The sequence below is a fragment of the Podarcis vaucheri genome (assembly GCF_965113315.1).
Source record: "Podarcis vaucheri genome assembly, chromosome: 7".
NCBI lineage: Eukaryota > Metazoa > Chordata > Lepidosauria > Squamata > Lacertidae > Podarcis > Podarcis vaucheri.
The window spans coordinates 24,354,225-24,373,489 of NC_138765.1; the positions used below are offsets into that span (position 1 = coordinate 24,354,225).

Sequence of the window (19,265 nt, forward strand, 5' to 3'; positions counted from 1 at the left end):
AGACAGAAACTTGCTTTATATAGCTGGCTCTGGTAAAAAAAAACACAGCAGATGATCTACAGGCAAACCAGCTTCTACAGGGACAGGAGGTGTGGAGGAAAAGAAAAGGTATCCATACACTATACAGGGCAAAACAGAATGGATCCCCTGGGTTTAAAGATTGCTTCTCTGCGTATATGGCCAGGGAGATGGGGTGGATGGAGTGGTGGCAGCTGATTGGGCAGGTGGCAGGGAGCCCAAACAGTAGGTGGCGCCAAAGACAGTGGCAGGCAGAGCCAACCCATTCCAGTTGTGTCTCCATCCTCCTCCCAGCTAAATTCTACAAGGCCACCACCGAAACCGAGGTGGAGGAAGCTGAGATGTAGTGCTGCCGCCTCCTGGACTGGTTGTAAGCAAGACCATTTCTCATTGGCCTAAAAGTCTCCACCGGGATAGAGGAAATGTCCAGTGATGGAAAGAGACCAGGAAGTCCTAGGTTCATAATCCCTGTTCAGTTACAGAGGTTTATGGGGGACTTCGAGGCAGTCCATCAGCCCGGCTGGGACTAACTGCCATCTGATTCCTCCTCTTCCAAGACTGTCTTCATCTGTGACCATCCAACCTGGCTGTATCAGAGAAGTGAAACAAGGACATTCACTCCAGCAGGTCTGCTGGGACCAACTGCAGCTTGGCTCCTCAACTCCAAGAACAGTCTCCATCTGCGGCCATTCCACAAGCTGTGCTGTTTTTATTGTCATTATTTGTATATTTTAACTTTTATCTATGTATATGGTTTTAATTCTATTAATGTTTAATTGTTTTTTAATGAGGTTTTTTTTTTTTAGCAATTCTTGGTTTTATCCATAAGCTGCCTGGAGTCTCATCAGGTGGAAAAGGCAGTGTATATAAATAAATATATTGTTATCATCATCATCACTGAGAGTGCAATGGTTAGAACATTAGACTAGGACCTGGAAAACCAGGTTTTCACATCCCCACTCAGCCAAAGAGTTCCCTGTGTGATCTTGCCCTAGTCACAGTCTCACAGCCTGACCTACTACACAAGGTGGTTGTGAGAATGGGGAGGAGGAGAACCACTCATGCCACCATGAGTTCCTTGGAGAAAAGGTGGGATATGAATGTGAAAATAAAGAAACAAACAAAATTAACTATTAGGATCAGTAGATAGCCCTACAACAGTAAACCAGGCAAAGGATAGTGTAATGGACTTTGGCTGGGGAGACCTGGATTTACATTCTTGCTGAGCCATGAATCTTGTTGGTTGACCCTGGGCCAGTCACTACTTGAGCATATAGCCTACCTTGCAGGGCTGTTAGTAAGAGGGCACAGTAGAATGTCCCGCACCCAATGTGAGTGCTAGTGCTCTGGCAGATGATGCTCTTGCTCCTCGGAAAATATAAAGGATTAAAACCAGTGTTGGTCCTGCTCAGAGTAGACCCACTGAAGTTATCGGGCATGGCTATGTTGAATTTGTTCACCTCAATGGGTCAGTTCTAAGTAGGATCAGGAAAGAATACAAATCCAAAGTCCTGTGTTCTCCCACTTCTCTGCCTTAAGTAAAATGGAACTTGGGAGGCTCTTGTCAATTCTGCGTTGCTCACTTAGCCCCCAAATGATAGCATATATTTCCTTTTGCCTGAAGAGAGGGATGTGTGTGGACTGCAGGACTGGTTTTGTTATTCACAGCTTGACTGATGAAAAAGAAGAGTTCAAGGGAGGAGGCGTCAAACGCCGTACTCTCTACGGGGAACACACTTCCATGTGGAGTCTGCCGATAATTCGTCACCGGCATACATGGTCCGCTGCTTGTGGGTTTTGATCTGTTCTACACCTGTGGGAACCTGCTACAAAGTTAGGAATTGAACAGCAGGGTGGGATGGCATTTGTATTCACCAGAACCAATGTTACTGAAGAGGAGGCAGGGTGATCGTAATGTCAAAGAGAGAGAGAGTAAACAGGGTTCCTGGGTAAACATACAGTGATAGACAGGGATGAGAGAAAGAGAGAGGTTGCATAAACCAGACAGGCTCAATAGCTGTGTGTTCAGCTCCAAAAATAATACAGCACCACCACCCACAGAATCATAGAATCACAGAGCTGGGAGGGAGCCTGGGGGTCATCTTGACCAACTCCCGGCACTGCAGGAATCTCAGCTAAAGCATCCATGGCAGATGGCCATCCAACCTCTGTTCAAAAACCTCCAAAGAAGGAGAGTCCATTGCATGCTGCCTATGCTGCTTTCAACTCGATCCCCCTTGCACAAATGCAGGTGCAGGATCCCTTTGGAGAATAAAGTTCTCAGAAAAGGAAGCAGATTCACCTAAGGATAACTGCATATTTGCTAGAGAATATATATGTGCATGTGGATGAGTCCCTCCATTTGGATAAAATACTAGGGGGAAGTGTTGATGAATATGAGATTGCGTATCCCATTGATTCTCACATTTTTCTCCTCTTTTTCCTTAGGAGACCCTCAGACAATCCTCTGTTTTCTGTATGCTCCATGCTTTCAAGACAGCTGCCAGAATTTTGACTGGAGGCAAGTGGAAGGACCATGCAACTCCCAGTGTGAGTTCATCAGAACCGACTGCCATGCTAGCAAAGGCCCAAGCTCCTCAAAGGCTAAGTCTTGAGCACACTCCAGACAGTAGGCAGTTGCCAAGCTGGGAGGGCTTTCTTATGGAAGGAATATTGCAACTGAGGTGCAGCAATGAAGAGGAGCTGGTTTTTGTGCCCATCTGCCAATGGCACAGGTGTGTTGATACTTCCAGGAGGAAGTTCTATAGGTATTTTGGCACCGGAGCTTTAAGGAGAAGAACCCACACTTTGAACTGGGCTTGGACACGATTTGACATGGCAACCTACACTGATGAGACAATTCTGCAAGACTCCTGTATTAAGTAGGGGGTGGGTGAGTTCTAAGGACCCTTTCAGCTCTATAAATTCTTTGGTTCTAGAAGGACTTCTGCTAGCAACCCTAGAGCAGGGGTGGGGAACCTCCAGCCCTTGAGCAAAAATGTGACCCACCAGGCATTTGTATTTGGCCAGTGAGGACATTATCCCCAAGCCATGCCCACCTGCAATGTCATATGTGTGGGGCAGGGTTTGGGGCAGGTAGAGACACTGGTGCCAATGAGCTACCCAGAGGCTTAAAGCACACTCCCAATTGTGTCCTGGCAAGAGAAAACAGGTTTTGGCTCTGCCACCCAACAGAGTCAAATTCTGCTGGATTGGCTGTGTGAGCAAGTTCCACACAGGGAACTTAACTCACGCAGCTGATGTCTGCAGTCACACTTATGTGGTGCTTTGAAGTCCTGACTTTGGGGCTTCAAAGCACCCAATCACCTGGCATCATTGTGGAATTAGGTGAAAGACAAGTAGGCGAACAAAATTACCTGTCAAATTTGGCCTGCAAGGCTAGGATCTGAGAAGGCTCTGGCCCATGGAGGCAATAAGGTTCTCCACTGCTGCCTTAGAGGAAGCCACTCCCAGCCACAGGGGACAGGCTTGGACCAGAGAGAAAACAGCCATGGCTGGTAGAAGGCAGTTTCCTACCTTCCAGAAGCACAGGAACTGTGCTAAGTGTGTTTTGCCACTGAATGGGGGGAAATACAGTTCCTGTATGTCTGATAACCCAACAGCATGTGGGGAATGCTTTTTATAGAACCCCAAATATTTACTTCTTCCTATTTTATGCCCATTTCTTTTTGAGAACACAGTGTCTGCGGTGGGACGCAGGTTTACTTAAGGTTGGCATGTGAAATGTACCAAACATAACATCTGAGTCCCTCTGGGTCAATTTGCAAGAGGCTTTTGCTCTCTAGGGGAAGCCTCCCATCAAGTCTCTTTCAAATGTGAATGTGTGAGATGCTAATAACTATGCCAGATCTTCCAGCAGGTTTCCTTTGACTGTGGCTTGTGCAAATGAAGGGAGCAATGTACCCCAGTTCTCACAATGAATAGCTTTATCTGAAGGATCAAAGCAGGCAACACCTGAGAACCAAGCTCACTGGCAAAACCAAATCAGACCGAGACTGTAACTGTTACCAGTTCCCTTGGAATCCGCAGTCTAGGAATCTGAATATTTATGTTCCAACCACCTGAGGGAATGATAGTCACAAGTAGCATGGTGTTAGCAGCACCAGATTTGAGTCTGTGATGTTCTCTGCCTCATTCCTGCTAGAATCAGCATGACTGGTATTCCAGTGATAATAATGGTTGCACTTTCTAGCTCCCCAGATTTCAGTTTTTTTTTAAGAAGTTAATGTGCATTTTACAAGGGGAGTGTCACTAACCTGTTCGTAACGAAGACCAAAAGCATCTTGAGAAATCTTAAATATTAACAAAGTTAGTGGAAGTTATGCCAGAATGGCCTTATTAAGCTAAGTTATGCTTTTCCTAAGCTGCCATTAAACCAGGAACTGTCTAATTAACATAGTTCCCTGCTTCATTTAAACTAGAAAACTGTGGCCACTAGCTTTGGGGGAAATGGGATGGCCTCCTACACTGTTAAAGGCTGTGTAAAATAAGGAATTTCTGCAGATATATCTATTAGCACTGCTGAAATGTTTGCTTCGGCACAACGATTAAACATACAACAGTCCAGCAATTTTGTGTAACTGGCCACCCAAGGAATGAGCCTATTAAAGGTGCAGGAGTCCTGTCCTCTTGAACATCTAGTCACCCTCAGAGCAAGGCAGGATAGTAAAACAATTTCAAACTGCAATTCAGTATCCTGGTACGTTCCAAATATGGTAACCATAGTTTCCCAGTTTGAATGAAATGTGCAACTGTGATGAATTAGAGACTTTCTGCTCATTGTGGAAGGGCTGAGTGTGTGGGCGAGAGGACGCTTGTGCTATTTATTCATTCTATTTCTATACTGTCCATCCATTAAGTCCCCCGGGTGATTTACAAATTTATAAAAATACAATGAGGACTACCCAATAAAAACCAGCTACAGTGGTACCTTGGTTCTCAAACTTAATCCATTCCGGAAGTCCGTTCCAAAACCAAGGCACGCTTTCCCATAGAAAGTAATGCAAAACAGATTAATCCATTCCAGACTTTTAAAAACAACCCCTGAAGAAGCAATTTAACACGAGTTTTACTATCTAACGAGACCATTGATCCATAAAATGAAATAAAACAGTATTGTAGATGATAAAAATTCAAATTCAAATTCTTTCTCACCTGCACTGATGATAGTCATTGTTTGGATGGGGGGGGCTTTTATCCATTTCTGCAGTCACACAATCAATCAGTCAGTCAGTCAGTCGCTGAACTGGGATCCACACAGTCACAAAAATAAATTAACTGAAAAAGCCTCAAAACCAAAAACGCAAAAGAAATAGCAAAAGCGCCAAATATAAGCTCCAAATATCACCTCAGAACACTGCAATTGGAACACTGCAACTTAACCCGAGGTACCACTGTATTTGCACCAGGGACTTTGACATGTGAGATAATCTGGCAATTTGAACTGGAATCTGAGACCTAGTAGTTCATTAAAAACAAAACTGTCGTGATCTGTCATGGGACAAGAAGATAACAGTGGCTACCCAGACCTCATGGTTGGTTGTGAGTTCAAGGGAAGACACAGGGCAAGAACTAAGAAGCAAATAAGAAATGGCTAAATGTTGGTACGTAATGAAATGCGAAAATGTGAATTTACAAATACAATGTATATGTACTACTATGTAAAGATTTCATATATGTATTGTGACATAAATAAATAAATAAATCAGTTCAAGCTTCAGGGCCCCCAAAATGTAGATCCGCCACTGCTCAGACCTCTCCAAGTAGGTTGCTGCACATGGTGTGGGAGGAGAGAAGATGGGGACACTCCTTTGGTGTGGTGCAGTGGTTAAGAGCAGTGGACTCGTAATCTGGTGAACCGGGTTCGCGTCTCCGCTCCTCCACATGCAGCTGCTGGGTGACCTTGGGCTAGTCACACTTCTCTGAAGTCTCTCAGCCCCACTCACCTCACAGAGTGTTTGTTGTGGGGGAGGAAGGGAAAGGAGAATGTTAGCCGCTTTGAGACTCTTTAAAGGGAGTGAAAGGCGGGATATCAAATCCAAACTCTTCTTCTTCTTCTTTCTTTTTTTTTAAAAAAATCACAGTGTCTTTGCTCACTAAAGATAATTTTTAACATACCGTAAAGTTTACATTCGGCACGAGGGGAGGGGAGGGGGAAGCAACACAGGGTTCTGCTCCGCACCAGAGTTTTACTTTGTTTATTCATTTCGAGCACGTTGGTCCCACTCTTCAGCCAAAAAGGCTCCCGGAGTGGCTTTTAAATCAAACCAACCCTGGAAGGCTAATTCACCCTCCACACAAATCACTTGATTTAGACTACTATCCAGGAGGTCCAGAAGAAACATTATTTACATGCAGTTTTCTTTTCCTGGGGATTCGTTATTAGTATTCTCTTCCGCATCTATAGAACCAGCTACAGAACCGGGGAAATTCTAATCCTGCGCAAGTGTAAATCCCTCTGGAGAATTCTGTCTAGACATCGGTTATACAATGCTTAACCTGGTGGAGATTATTTCAGCATTCACATTCCAACCAAATGCACTAGGGTTTGGTTGTAACATTATTTTCCTTTCCTCTTTCCTTCAAAAGAAGCCTATTTATTTTATTTTATTTTATTAAAGCAGAAAGCTGGTACAAAATTGTAATCGAGGGACAGGGAACCTTGTTCAGGGCCGAGGGCCTCATGATCTCCTGAGCGATGTTCCAAGGGCCACATGCCAGTGGTGGGCAGGGCCAGGAGCAAAAAGGGGCAGAGCAATGTATGCAAATTTCACCATTGTACAGCAGACTAGTTTCTACACATACTCTGCTCCTCCATCTGGTCCAGCAGGAAGCCTTGACAGAAGCTAAGAACGCATTCCAGCCAGACAAAATGCCGGGGAACAGTGAAAAGTGTGGTCTGAGAAGTGGGGGGCTGGGGGAGTTCTGAGGGCCGGTAGAGACACTTGGAGGGCCACATTTGGCCCCCTGGGCCTGAGGCTCTCAGCTCCTGCTGTAATCCCTATCATGATTTCAGTAAAGTTGTGAATTGTTATAGCTACTCAAAACCTGGGGAAGCAAGTTTTTTTTTATATACAGTGGTACCTCGGGTTACACATGCTTCAGGTTACATACGCTTCAGGTTACAGACTCCGCTAACCCAGAAATAGTGCTTCAGGTTAAGAACTTTGCTTCAGGATGAGAACAGAAATCATGCTCCGGCGGCACGACAGCAGCGGGAGGCCTCATTAGCTAAAGTGGTGCTTCAGGTTAAGATCAGTTTCAGGTTAAGAATGGACCTCTGGAACGAATTAAGTACTTAACCCGAGGTACCACTGTTAGCGGAGTTTGTATCCCAAAGTGTTTGTAACCAGAAGCGTTTGTAACCCAAGGTACCACTATACAAACAAGTTTTTATTTGGTATTATTATTATTATTATTATTATTATTATTATTATTATTATTAGGGTTTTTTTAGTTGCTTTCTTTTTCCCAGGGAAACCTGACTTCCAAAGTAAGTTATTAAATTGCATATATATACATGCAAAGAAGCAAAATACATACATACAATAAAGACATTGTGATTATATTGCACTTTAGTATTTGTCCCTATTTATGCAGTCCTTTTCTTCTAGGAAAAACAGGTGTCGGAACTGTGTACCCCCAGAAAAAGAGCACTGTGTTTATGCTATATTTATATTTCATAAATTCAATAAGCATTTTCTATTAACTTTAACTTTTTTCCATTCTGGTCTGCCTTCTCTCACTCTTATCAATTCCATCAGCTTATATACATACATTGTTGCTACCTTCCAAATTTTTGTTAGCCATTCCTTCACTGTTGCTAATGACCTATTTCCCAATTTGTGCGCCATAAGCTTGTGGGCAGCTATTAAAATTCCGCATTAACTCCTTATGTTCTATGCCCTAATAAAATTATCAGGAGATCCAAGGGCAAAGTGTAAGCTGTTATTAATTATATGATCTTTACTACCTTTCCTCCCAACCCACAAAAGGATTTTAATTACTGCACACTTCCACCAAATGTGTTCCATATTCACCTGCAAATGTTTACACTGCCATCACAGACAGCATAGATTTTACTCCATCTTTGTAGAGTCATACACCACTTTCTTTAATGCTAACAAAAAGAGATCATGCAAAACAAAAACAAACAATATCTGTTCTGAAATTGGTTCTGTTATTTTTACTCATTGTAAAAATGTACTCAAATGTGATTTCAAAGTAGACAGAAGAACACATATTTTAGATAGAATCTGCTTCGGATTTTCCTCCTTGTAATCTGTTTGATCAAAACATTACAGTACTCTAGCCACCTTGTTTCTTCTTATATTTTATTCTATATATAACTTGTTTATATTGAAACCATTGTGGGACTGATCATTATTATTTTTTTGCAATGCCCATTATTTACAATATCTTTACATGCAATCAGATCATTACCCAACCAGTGTGTGTGTGTGTGTGTGTGTGTGTCCAGTAACACCTTAGAGACCAACTAAGTTTGTTCTTGGTATAAGCTTTCGTGTGCATGGAAGTGTGCAACACTAAGGGATGCAGGTGGCGCTGTGGGTTAAACCACAGAGCCTAGGACTTGCCAATCAGGAGGTCGGTGGTTCAAATCCCCGCGATGGGTTGAGCTCCCGTTCCTCGGTCCCTGCTCCTGCCAACCTAGCAGTTTGAAAGCACGTCAAAGTGCAAGTAGATAAATAGGTACCGCTCCGGCAGGAAGGTAAACGGCGTTTCTGTGCGCTGTTCTGGTTCACCAAAAGCGGCTTAGTCATGCTGGCCACATGACCTGGAAGCTGTACCAATAAAGCGAGATGAGTACTGCAACCCCAGAGTCGTCCACGACTGGACCTAACGGTCAGGGGTCCCTTTACCCTTTACCTTTACGGTGCTACTGGACAATTTATTTATTTATTTATTTATTTATATTTCGACTGCGTCAAGCCAACATGGCTACCTACCTGAACCATTATCCAACCAATCAGATATTTGGCATGCGGTCAGGGGTGTCAACTTGAATAAAATATTGGGGGGGCCTGATAAGTCCCACAGCAAATAATTAATCACAAGGCACTGCGCATACACACCATTTGAATTGCAGTGTTCATCAACTTTGAGGGGGACTCGGCCCCCTCAAATATTTTATTGGGGGGACAGAAAGATATCAGCACCCTAGGCCTCCAGTCTTAAAATCTTTGTTAAAAATAAGGCGTGAACAAGGATCTATGAGGTGTCAACATTATTTTTAAACCACTCCAACCTTCTAGTACAGCCTCTATGCAAGGATTAAACCAAAAAGCTTCCTCATTACTCTGTGACATTATAGTTGGTCCTCCTAAAAATATATAACCTGAATGCAGATTTTTGGGTTTCCCCCGTCACTCTGCTCTTACAACAGGGCCCTAGTTGCTTTATGTGTCTATTGACCATGAGATAATACTGGATTGGATTCACTGCTGAAAACGTGACAGCTGAAGATTACTTTTCAAAAAATAAAATAAGAAAAGCTGAGAATTCTGCATTTTGAGAGAGGATATGAATGTTCATGCCACGAGCAAATTACAGGAAGCTGTCACGTCACCTATTTTTGTGGGTATCAGTCATTCAAAAAGCAGACATGTGCATCTCTCGCACGAGAAATGTGCTATGCCCAACACACACACACACACACAGCTCCCAACATTAAGAGATTGATGAATCCCTGCTTTGAAAACTAATGATATGCATAAGCACAGGACGACTTACTCATGCTTCCTAGGTTTTCCACGTATTATTAATGTTCCAAGTTCCTGAAAGGTGTCAGGTGTAGTTTGACATTTCCACACAGTAGCACTTAACAGGGGCGGGGGGGGGGCACATATTTCACTTTCTAAATTTTTTTTTTTTTTTGGTCAATATTCAAAAGAACTTTACTTTCAGAAACATATAACTGAGAAGAATACATTAACAATCTCCTTTTTTGTATTTTAAATTGCTTTATTGAACTTAAAAAAGAGCATAACACAAAATCAAAATTGTCCATAACAAATAGACTTCCAAGAATTATCAATATCTATTACACATTGTCACAGTCTTCTTCTAGTTCCATTGACTTTCCACCAACTCCATCTAACTTTAAATGAATATTTATCTAGTGCACTATTTGTATCTATTTTAAATAATTGCATAGCCGAGATACTGTACTTTCTCAAAGCTTTTCGGTATATAACAGAAGCTTTTCAAAGGCTGCCACAGATTTTATAATGTTGCAATCTTTTATGTAGTTTTTAAATGAACTCCATTTGTTAAAAAATACTTGATCTGCATGGTTTCTTATTCTTCCTGATAGCTTAGCTAATTCTGCGTACTCCATTATTTTTTGTTGCCACTCCAATTTTATATATGGTATATATATATCATATATGGTAACAGAACCTGGAAAAGATTTAGAAAGTGGCAACAAAAAATTCACTTTCTAAATCTTTGCCAAGTTCTGTTATCATATATAATGCTTGTTTTTTCTCTCAATTTCCATATGATGGCAGCCAACGAACTCTAACAATATCCCAAGTGCCACTATATTTGAAGGCAAGCCCCGAAGACAGGCCAAAGACCTGCCCCGTATATACTTATTTATTTTAAATATTTTTAAGATGCCCATCTCCCAGACACAAAATGTTCCAGTTACAGGTAGATAGCCATGTTGGTCTGCTGTAGTCGAAACAAAACAAAACAAAACAAATTAAATTTATAAATTTCTTCCAGTAGCACCTTAGAGACCAACTAAGTTAGTTAAGCATGCATGCGCACGAAAGCTCATACCATTAACTAACTTAGTTGGTCTTTAAGGTGCTACTGGAAGGAATTATTTTATTTTATTTATTTTGTTTTGTTTCAACAAAATGTTCCGTCAAATACCAAAGAAAGGAGGGTCAAAAAATATGTGAACGTTGGTGCAACTCCCATCAGCCCAAACCACATAGTCAATATCTGGAGGGCACCAGCTTGGGAAAGGCTGTTTTAAGTTTTCCTAGCAGGATGGCACCCCAGACTTTTGATCATTGTAGGCTGTAAATCCTATAATCATTTTTTTCTGGGAGCAATCCCCATTCAGTGGCGTAGCGTGGGGGGTGCAGGGGGGGCCGGCCGCACCGGGCGCAACATCTGGGGGTTAGGGTTAGGGGGCGCAAATCCACGGGTTAGGGGGCGCAAATTACTTGCCTTGCCCCGGGTGCTGACAACCCACGCTACACCACTGTCCCCATTGAATTCAATAGGTTGTGCTAACTAAGTTTTACTCAGAGTAGTCCCATTGAAATTAAAGGGCATGCTTGAGTAGGGCGTGTCAAATTTTTCAACTTTCAAATTCCCCAAAAATTAGGGGTACTAAAAAGTTGTACCATGACTCGGGAATTCTAAAGCTATTTTGGTTAAAGCAATATAATTTAGTTTTGCTTCGTAAATAAGATGTGTGTAAAACTGCATAGAAACCAATGAAAGTGATCACCAAGTTCTTGCAGTTATATTAAATATTAACATCATTTCTATTTAATATTATTATTTGCTGAATTTATATACTGCCCTATACCCAAAGGTCTCAGGGCGGTTCACTGAACATGATCAACAAAAAAACCACAATAAATATAATCAAAATAAAAAGAACAACCCAATAACACACCTATTTTATATTACTTGAGAGTTTCAGAAGGTATAATTAAAATTCTTTGATTTTCCGAGGGCAGTTTGTTTGCTTCTTAATCAAACATAGAGACTTACTAAACTAAATGTTGGTCAATCACAAAAATAATAGCAGCTCTTAATTCCTCGCATCCAAAAACCTATTTTTAAACCCCCTCACTGAAGAAATTTGCAAAAAAATACGTTTCACCCCATAAAATGACATGTCCTAATACCTCACTAAATTTCGGTGGGTCTCCTCAGACTAGGATTAGCATGGATACAGCTTCAATCTGCTGCACACTTACTCAGGTAAAGGTAAAGGACCCCTGACAGTTAAGTCCAGTCACGAACGACTCTGTGGCGCTCATTTCGCTTTACTGGCTGAGGGAGCCGACGTTTGCCCACAGACAGTTTTTGTGGGTCATGTGGCCAGCATGACTAAGCCGCTTCTGGCAAAACCAGAGAAGCGCCTGGAAATGCCATTTACCTTCCCGCCGGAGCGGTACCTATTTATCTACTTGCACTTTGACGTAATTTTGAACTGCTAGATTGGCAGGAGCTGGGACCGAACAATGGGAGCTCACCCCATCGTGGAGATTCAAACCACCAATCTTCCGATTGGCAAGCTCTAGGCTCAGTGGTTTAGACCACAGAGCCACCCGCGTCCCTCCACTAACTCAGAAGGGAGTACAATTGCACCAAGTGGTGCTTTCTTTTGAGCGTAGGATCCACCTGCAACAACTTTCCTTTCTGCACCTTCTTAAGGGAGATCCTTTATAGAGGTGGGATAACATAGAGGGACGCGGGTGGCACTGTGGGTAAAACCTCAGCGCCTAGGACTTGCCAATCGCATGGTTGGCGGTTCGAATCCCCGCGGCGGGGTGCGCTCCCGTCGTTCGGTCCCAGCGCCTGCCAACCTAGCAGTTTGAAAGCACCCCCGGGTGCAAGTAGATAAATAGGGACCGTTTACCAGTGGGAAGGTAAACGGCGTTCCGTGTGCTGCGCTGGCTCGCCAGATGCAGCTTGTCATGCTGGCCACGTGACCCAGACGTGTCTGCGGACAGCGCTGGCTTCCGGCCTATAGAGTGAGATGAGCGCACAACCCTAGAGTCTGGCAAGACTGGCCCGTACGGGCAGGGGTACCTTTACCTTTACTTTAATTAGTAAGGCACACAATATTCTCTATGCAACCCCATTTGTGTGCGCTTATACAGGGTATATATATATATATATATATATATATATATATATATATGCAGGTTTTGGTGTCTTCGGGTGTCTTCCCGTGTAAGAGTCGGGGTGTCTGTGCGACGTTTCGACGAGGTCTCACTCGTCATCTTCAGGCTGGTGCTTTCGGCTTCTTGTTACTGGAACAGAGCAGAATCTGGTGTTTGAGTTCCTATAAATACTGTTGAGGGGTGTGGTGTATAGCCTCCAACGTTCTGGGCAGAGAGGAAGTTCCTAGATTAGTGTGCCTCTTCTTCTTTTGTTCCTTAATTACTTGAGGGATATCTTGAGTGATTTCATGAGTGATATTCTGAATACCACTGGGTGGGTCATTAAGTGTAGATTAGTTGCTAAAGCTTTTGTGTCTTGACCTCTTGAGCTTGTGAAGAGTTTTTCTGAGAAGATGGCTGTGCTGCATTTAGTTGTGCTCTGGCTTGGCTTCGTGTATAGGGGCGAGCTGTGGTTTTGTGCCTTGTGCCAGCCAGATCTGTGTAGGGATTGCAGGGGGGTGCAGCATCCGGAGGTGCCACTATAGTTTGGCTACTGGATGGAGTCTGTAATATGTCTGTGGAGAGGGTCTGGGTTTGGGTCAAATAAACTCCGTAGCCAAGACTCTCATCTCCAGAACCAAACGCCTGGCTGACAAAGACCACTTGACAACTGAGTTACAGAATCTCTCAAATGTGTTAATCGCCAATGGATACCAGAAAAACAGGGTTACGAAGCTAATCCAAAAAGAAACACCCCCCAAAAACCAAGACACAGAAGAAAACAATGGCATGGCCCTCCTTCCTTATATCAAGGGCACTACAGACAAAATCAGCAAACTCTTCACAAGCTCAAGAGGTCAAGACACAAAAGCTTTAGCAACTAATCTACACTTAATGACCCACCCAGTGGTATTCAGAATATCACTCATGAAATCACTCAAGATATCCCTCAAGTAATTAAGGAACAAAAGAAGAAGAGGCACACTAATCTAGGAACTTCCTCTCTGCCCAGAACGTTGGAGGCTATACACCACACCCCTCAACAGTATTTATAGGAACTCAAACACCAGATTCTGCTCTGTTCCAGTAACAAGAAGCCGAAAGCACCAGCCTGAAGATGACGAGTGAGACCTCGTCGAAACGTCGCACAGACACCCCGACTCTTACACGGGAAGACACCCGAAGACACCAAAACCTGCATATATATATATATATATATATATATATATATATATATATATATGTCTATCTTCTGGAAAGAGCTAAAATTATGCTTCCTGTACATGTCATGCCAGTCAATGTAAAATATATATATATATATTTGGGGACAGGCATTCATTCAGCCCAGTCAATTGTCAAATATGACTGACAGCGTTCTTGAAGATGTGGGATCAGCACATGCATAACCAGTGTTTAAAAATATACATTTTTCTCAAGTTCAATATTTGTCATCTATGCATTTTGCAGAAGCTACGGTGCCATTGTAAAAGGGTGGCATTAATCAGATAGTGGCTGCCTACACTGCCTACATTTAAAGCCAATTTCCTGCCAAAGAATTCTAGGAAGTGTAGTTTCATATGGCTGCAAGGAATTATAGCTCTTGGGGGGGGTAAACTATGGTTCTCAGGATTCCTTGGGGGAAAGCTATGTGCTTCAAACATGCAGTGTGTACACAGCCTGTGTAGAGTATAGATCATATGTATTTTTCAAAGGCAGTGACGGTTCAATGAGCAGCCACAACAGTCCACACACACATCTTGGGCTGGCAGCAAGAATCAGAAAGGGCTGTTCCTCACCTCCGAGAAGTTAAAAAGTCTGGCTCGTAACTCAGAACTGTCTCAAATCTTAAACGAAAGACACAGGTTGCCAGTGTGGAGAACCGTTTCGGCACACAGGTATCACAAATGTGCAGAGCTGAGGAATGAACGAGGACACAGAAGCAGAATAGCCTATACTTGGATCTGGCCCACGGTTGGAAAACCTTGTGACCTGCCAGGTGCTGCTGGCTTCCAACTCCTACCAGTGTAGCCAAAGCTCAGGGATAATGGGAGCTGCAGTGCGACAATATATGGAAGGCCTCAGACATGGTCCAGAGAGAGATGCCTCACCACTCTTTGAACAGCAACTTCTCCCACGGTACTTGTTGGACTCTGATGCTGCCTCTCTCTCCTCAGCTACAGCTCTCTCTCCTCCCATGCATACAGGAGCCCTGATGGAGCAGACCAAAGGTCCAACTCTTCCTCAGCATCCTGCTTCTCACACTGGCCAGCTGGTTGCCTCAGGGAACCCCACAAGCAGGGCATAAAGGCAGTGGCCCTCTCCCAATGTGCAGCAGGTATTTCAGTGGCACACTAACACTGAATCTGCAACAATAAGACTGAATCTGCATCTTGTGGCAACGTACTCACAGAATTCATAAAAGTCGGAAGGGATCTCAACGTCCAGCCTGCATTCCAATGCAGGGAACTCACTACTCCAGCATTCAAAGCATCAATAAATCGCATACAACACACTGCAGGCCAAAGTACTTTATTTCATAATAAGAACATAGGAAAGTGTCTTATACCACATCAGACAATTGATAGGTCTATCTACTTCAGTATACATGATGGACAGCGAGCATGGTGCCCTCCATAACTTTTTGGAATACAACTCCCATCATCCATGCCTGCTGACTATGCCAGCTGAGGCTGATGGGAGTTGTAGTCCAACATCACCTGGCGGGAACCATGCCGGCTAACTTTGGTCTGCCCTGAGTGGCTGACTCTGCCCAGGGTTTCATTCCCAGTCCTACCTGGAGAAAACAAAGGCTGAACCTGAGACCTTCTGCATGCAAAGCATCACTGAACTAGGTGCCCTTCCCCCAGTCTGTCTGCAACCCAATTGCCCATCAATTTCATAAGATGGTCTCAATACAACACAGGTTGTTTTTTAAATATGCAACTGGCCCGTGGCTTTCTCATTATGTTACAGGAGCTTTCACTGTGCAACGCAAGAAGATCGCTCCTAGCTGTGACCACAGTATGCTCCTTGTACAGGGACCCTATTTTCTCCTTCCTTCCTTCCTTCCTTCCTTCCTTCCTTCCTTCCTTCCTTCGTTTCCCAGAAGAGCTGCAGGATGGCGGCAAAAGTGTTACAGCTAAACAGGACATAAATGTTTTCTGAGGTTGTGTAAGAAGCCCAGCAAGTGGGGGTGGGGAGGGAGGGAGAAGAAAGGGGGTGGGACAGACAGTGTCCAGTGAACAAGAACAGGTCTCTCTCCTGCACAAGGGGATCCTGGCTTCCAATAATAGAAGACAGAACTAGACATGAGGCAATGCATAAGAAAACAGCTGGTTTGGTTCTGCATTTTCTAGTCTCCAGCAGTGGAAATCTTAATTTCACAAGAAAACAAGACTCCCAGCTTCCTCCCAGCCCCAGGTCGCTTGTCAGCAGGTCCAGAGTTTGCCTTATAAATCACAGCACACTCTTAAGCTTTACATTTCTTCCAGGGGAACCTGACTCCAGTTATGTTCAGTTCTAAAAAGGGATGCTGTTCAGAGGTGGCCCATGGGGACCAGACCCTGGCGGGGTGTATCCAGTGCAAGTCCTACTCTGAGCAGAGCCATTGAAATTAATAGACGTGACTAACTTTGGTCCATTAATGGCATCCTAGCTCAGTGGCAGAGCATCTGCTTGCATGCAGAAGTTCCCAGGTTCAATCCCCAGACATCTCCAGGTAGGGCTGGGAGGGGTTCCTGCCTGAAACCTTGTAGAGCCACTGCCAGTCAGTGTAGACAATACTGAACTAGATGGACCAGGTGTCTGAATCAGTCAAAGGAAGCTTCCTACGTTAATTTCAGTGGGTCTGCTCTGAAAAGAACTTAGCTGAACACCATTCCCCATAGTCATACTCAGCTAAGCTACTCAAACCCAATTGACACATTAATGGGCATTAACTGAGTCATTTTTGTCTTTGTTTCCTATTATTATTATATTTTGACAAAGTAATAATCATAAATAAATAAGAATAAAAATGTGCACCCCACCACGAGACCATTCTATTATAACTATCCAACCTCCCAAATTTCAATACCTCTTGCGATGGTTTGACCCCTTTCCGTTTTAACAGTACAAATTCTACAAACACCTTCCATATCTCTTCAAAATCATTTCTCCTGCATATTCCCCACCTTACCTTAATGGCACATGTTAATTTATTGTTAATAGCTATATCCCACACCTCTTTTTATCATCTTCCATTTTATATTCTGCTTGCCCCTTCCACTTCCTGAATAGACCTTAGCTGAATACCGCCATCACAGTCATACCCAGCTAAGTTTTACTCAACCCCAATTGACAGAAATTAAGGGGCATTAAATTAGTCGTGTTCATTCATTTCAGGGAGTCTACTCTGCCCAAAACTTGGTTGTATACCACTCTGGGTCTCTTTTGATCTCTTGCCCTTCCCTTCTTTAAAACTTTTTCAAAACTTTACCTGCCGAATGGCTGTTGCCACCCACCATCTTAATTCACCCAGAGGGATCTATGCTTATAAATCAGCACCAGCAATTATTGCCCTGTACCTAGCATGGCCTCTGATCCAAAGGCTCATGGATGGGAAAGCAGATGTGGAAGGGGAGAATGCTTTGCATCCCAACCAACTCTGGCCACGAATTTCCACGCATTTTATCCTCAGTCTGGAACATGCTTGTCAGTTTCAGGTCACATGTCCTGGTAAAGCAGTGCATATTAATTTCCACTGAGCAGGATTAAGTAGCTTAACTCATTACAGCTCATTTAGTGAGGCTTAATGCATTTTTAAAAATTATTTAGCTTTTAAATAACGATAATAATAAAGGTGCTCCGTTCTATTGGCCTTAATCTGCAGCAGAACATCACACACACCGGGCTGCTGCCACCCGGCCTTAAACATATTAATCAGCTAGCACATCCCTTTGATTTTTTTTAAAAAAATTATTTCTAAGAAAACATGCTTAGGACCACCACAATTTTCGAAATAAATAAATACACAACTTGGAACAAAGAGAGGACTTGTTGGTTCCCTCTCAGCTTGGGAAATGGAGCAGGTCTCTCACTGTGCCATCTTTTTAAAACGGTGACAAGAGAACCATCACAAAAGGATCTTTTGCTGTTCTCAAGCACCATAACAACTTTTTGACATTTCTTCGAATTCTCTCTGCCTCTGAAGCTGGAAGCCCCCTGTGGCCACTGCCTGACCCCATCAACGTTCACGAAAATTGTCTAGTTCCTTTTCATTCGTCATCCACAACAGCACTACAACTAGCCTTAAGAGAAAGAGAGGAAGTTGCAACAACCATGCCTCCTAATCTACGTGCTTCTTGTCTGTGGTACTAAACTCCACATTCGCCAAGCCTTAGGTAGGCTACACACTTGCCATTCCATCTCCACCAACGAGGGGGAAGGTCATAGCTATTTGATCAGTTTTCTGTGACATTTTGATAGGTTGCTTCCTGCCGAAGTGGGCAAACCCTTTTGAATATTTTTCTATAGGAAAGCAACACAGAAATAACTTGAAAACATAAATGACCCCTGCACTGATTTCCCCTCTGACTATCCCAAAGCAAACAGGCCTGTGGCCCTCCAGGCACTGCTGAACTACAATTCCCACCACCTGCAACCAGTGGCGTAGCGTGGGGGGTGCAGGGGGGCCGGCCGCACCGGGCGCAACATCTGGGGGTTAGGGGGCGCAAATCCACGGGTTAGGGGGCGCAAATTACTTGCCTTGCCCCGGGTGCTGACAACCCACGCTACACCACTGCCTGCAACCATTGGCTATGCTGGCCAGGACTGATGGGAGCCAGAGTGCAGTAACTTCTGGATATCTTCAAGTTCCCCATCGCTTCTGTAAAAATCACTAGGAAGTTAACCGTTGAACTTGGTTGGACTTGCTGCTGAGTAAGCATACATAGGTTGTGTCTCTAAGCCATTCCCCTTCATACCCAGACACACTTTAAAAAATAAAATAGGGGTGTTGATCAAGCAGACAGCAGACCTTACTGGGTCCACGCAAACCAAACCTATTTAATCCTGGCCTCGCGTCAAGGCTGGGTAGACAAAAGAAAGGGAGCAGAGACAGCCTCCCCTTTCCCTCCGTCCCACAAATCTGGCCCAAATAAATCCCGATCCAGGACATGGATGACAACACACACACCCCGATCCGTGTGCCTCCGTGCCACAGCCCCCAACAGAGACTTTGCATCACATTCAAGACGACCACCCCGCTCCCCCGGCTGCAATTCCTGTCCGAAAGGCCGTGGCTCGCTTCGCCTGCTTTCGAGGGCTGGCGCTTGGCCTTCGCCTGGCAGAAGCTCAAGAGAA

At 43.7% G+C, this 19,265-nt stretch overlaps 2 protein-coding genes across 10 annotated transcripts in view; both read right to left on the reverse strand.

Annotated features, from left to right (window-relative positions):
* The window catches only part of HIVEP3 (HIVEP zinc finger 3), a 271,325-nt gene that overhangs the window by 91,588 nt on the left and 160,472 nt on the right, over nt 1–19,265 (reverse strand). The gene's annotated exons all lie outside the window — the stretch shown is intronic.
* Nucleotides 1–19,265, reverse strand: part of ZCCHC17 (zinc finger CCHC-type containing 17) — a 351,579-nt gene that overhangs the window by 59,296 nt on the left and 273,018 nt on the right. The window lies entirely within an intron of this gene.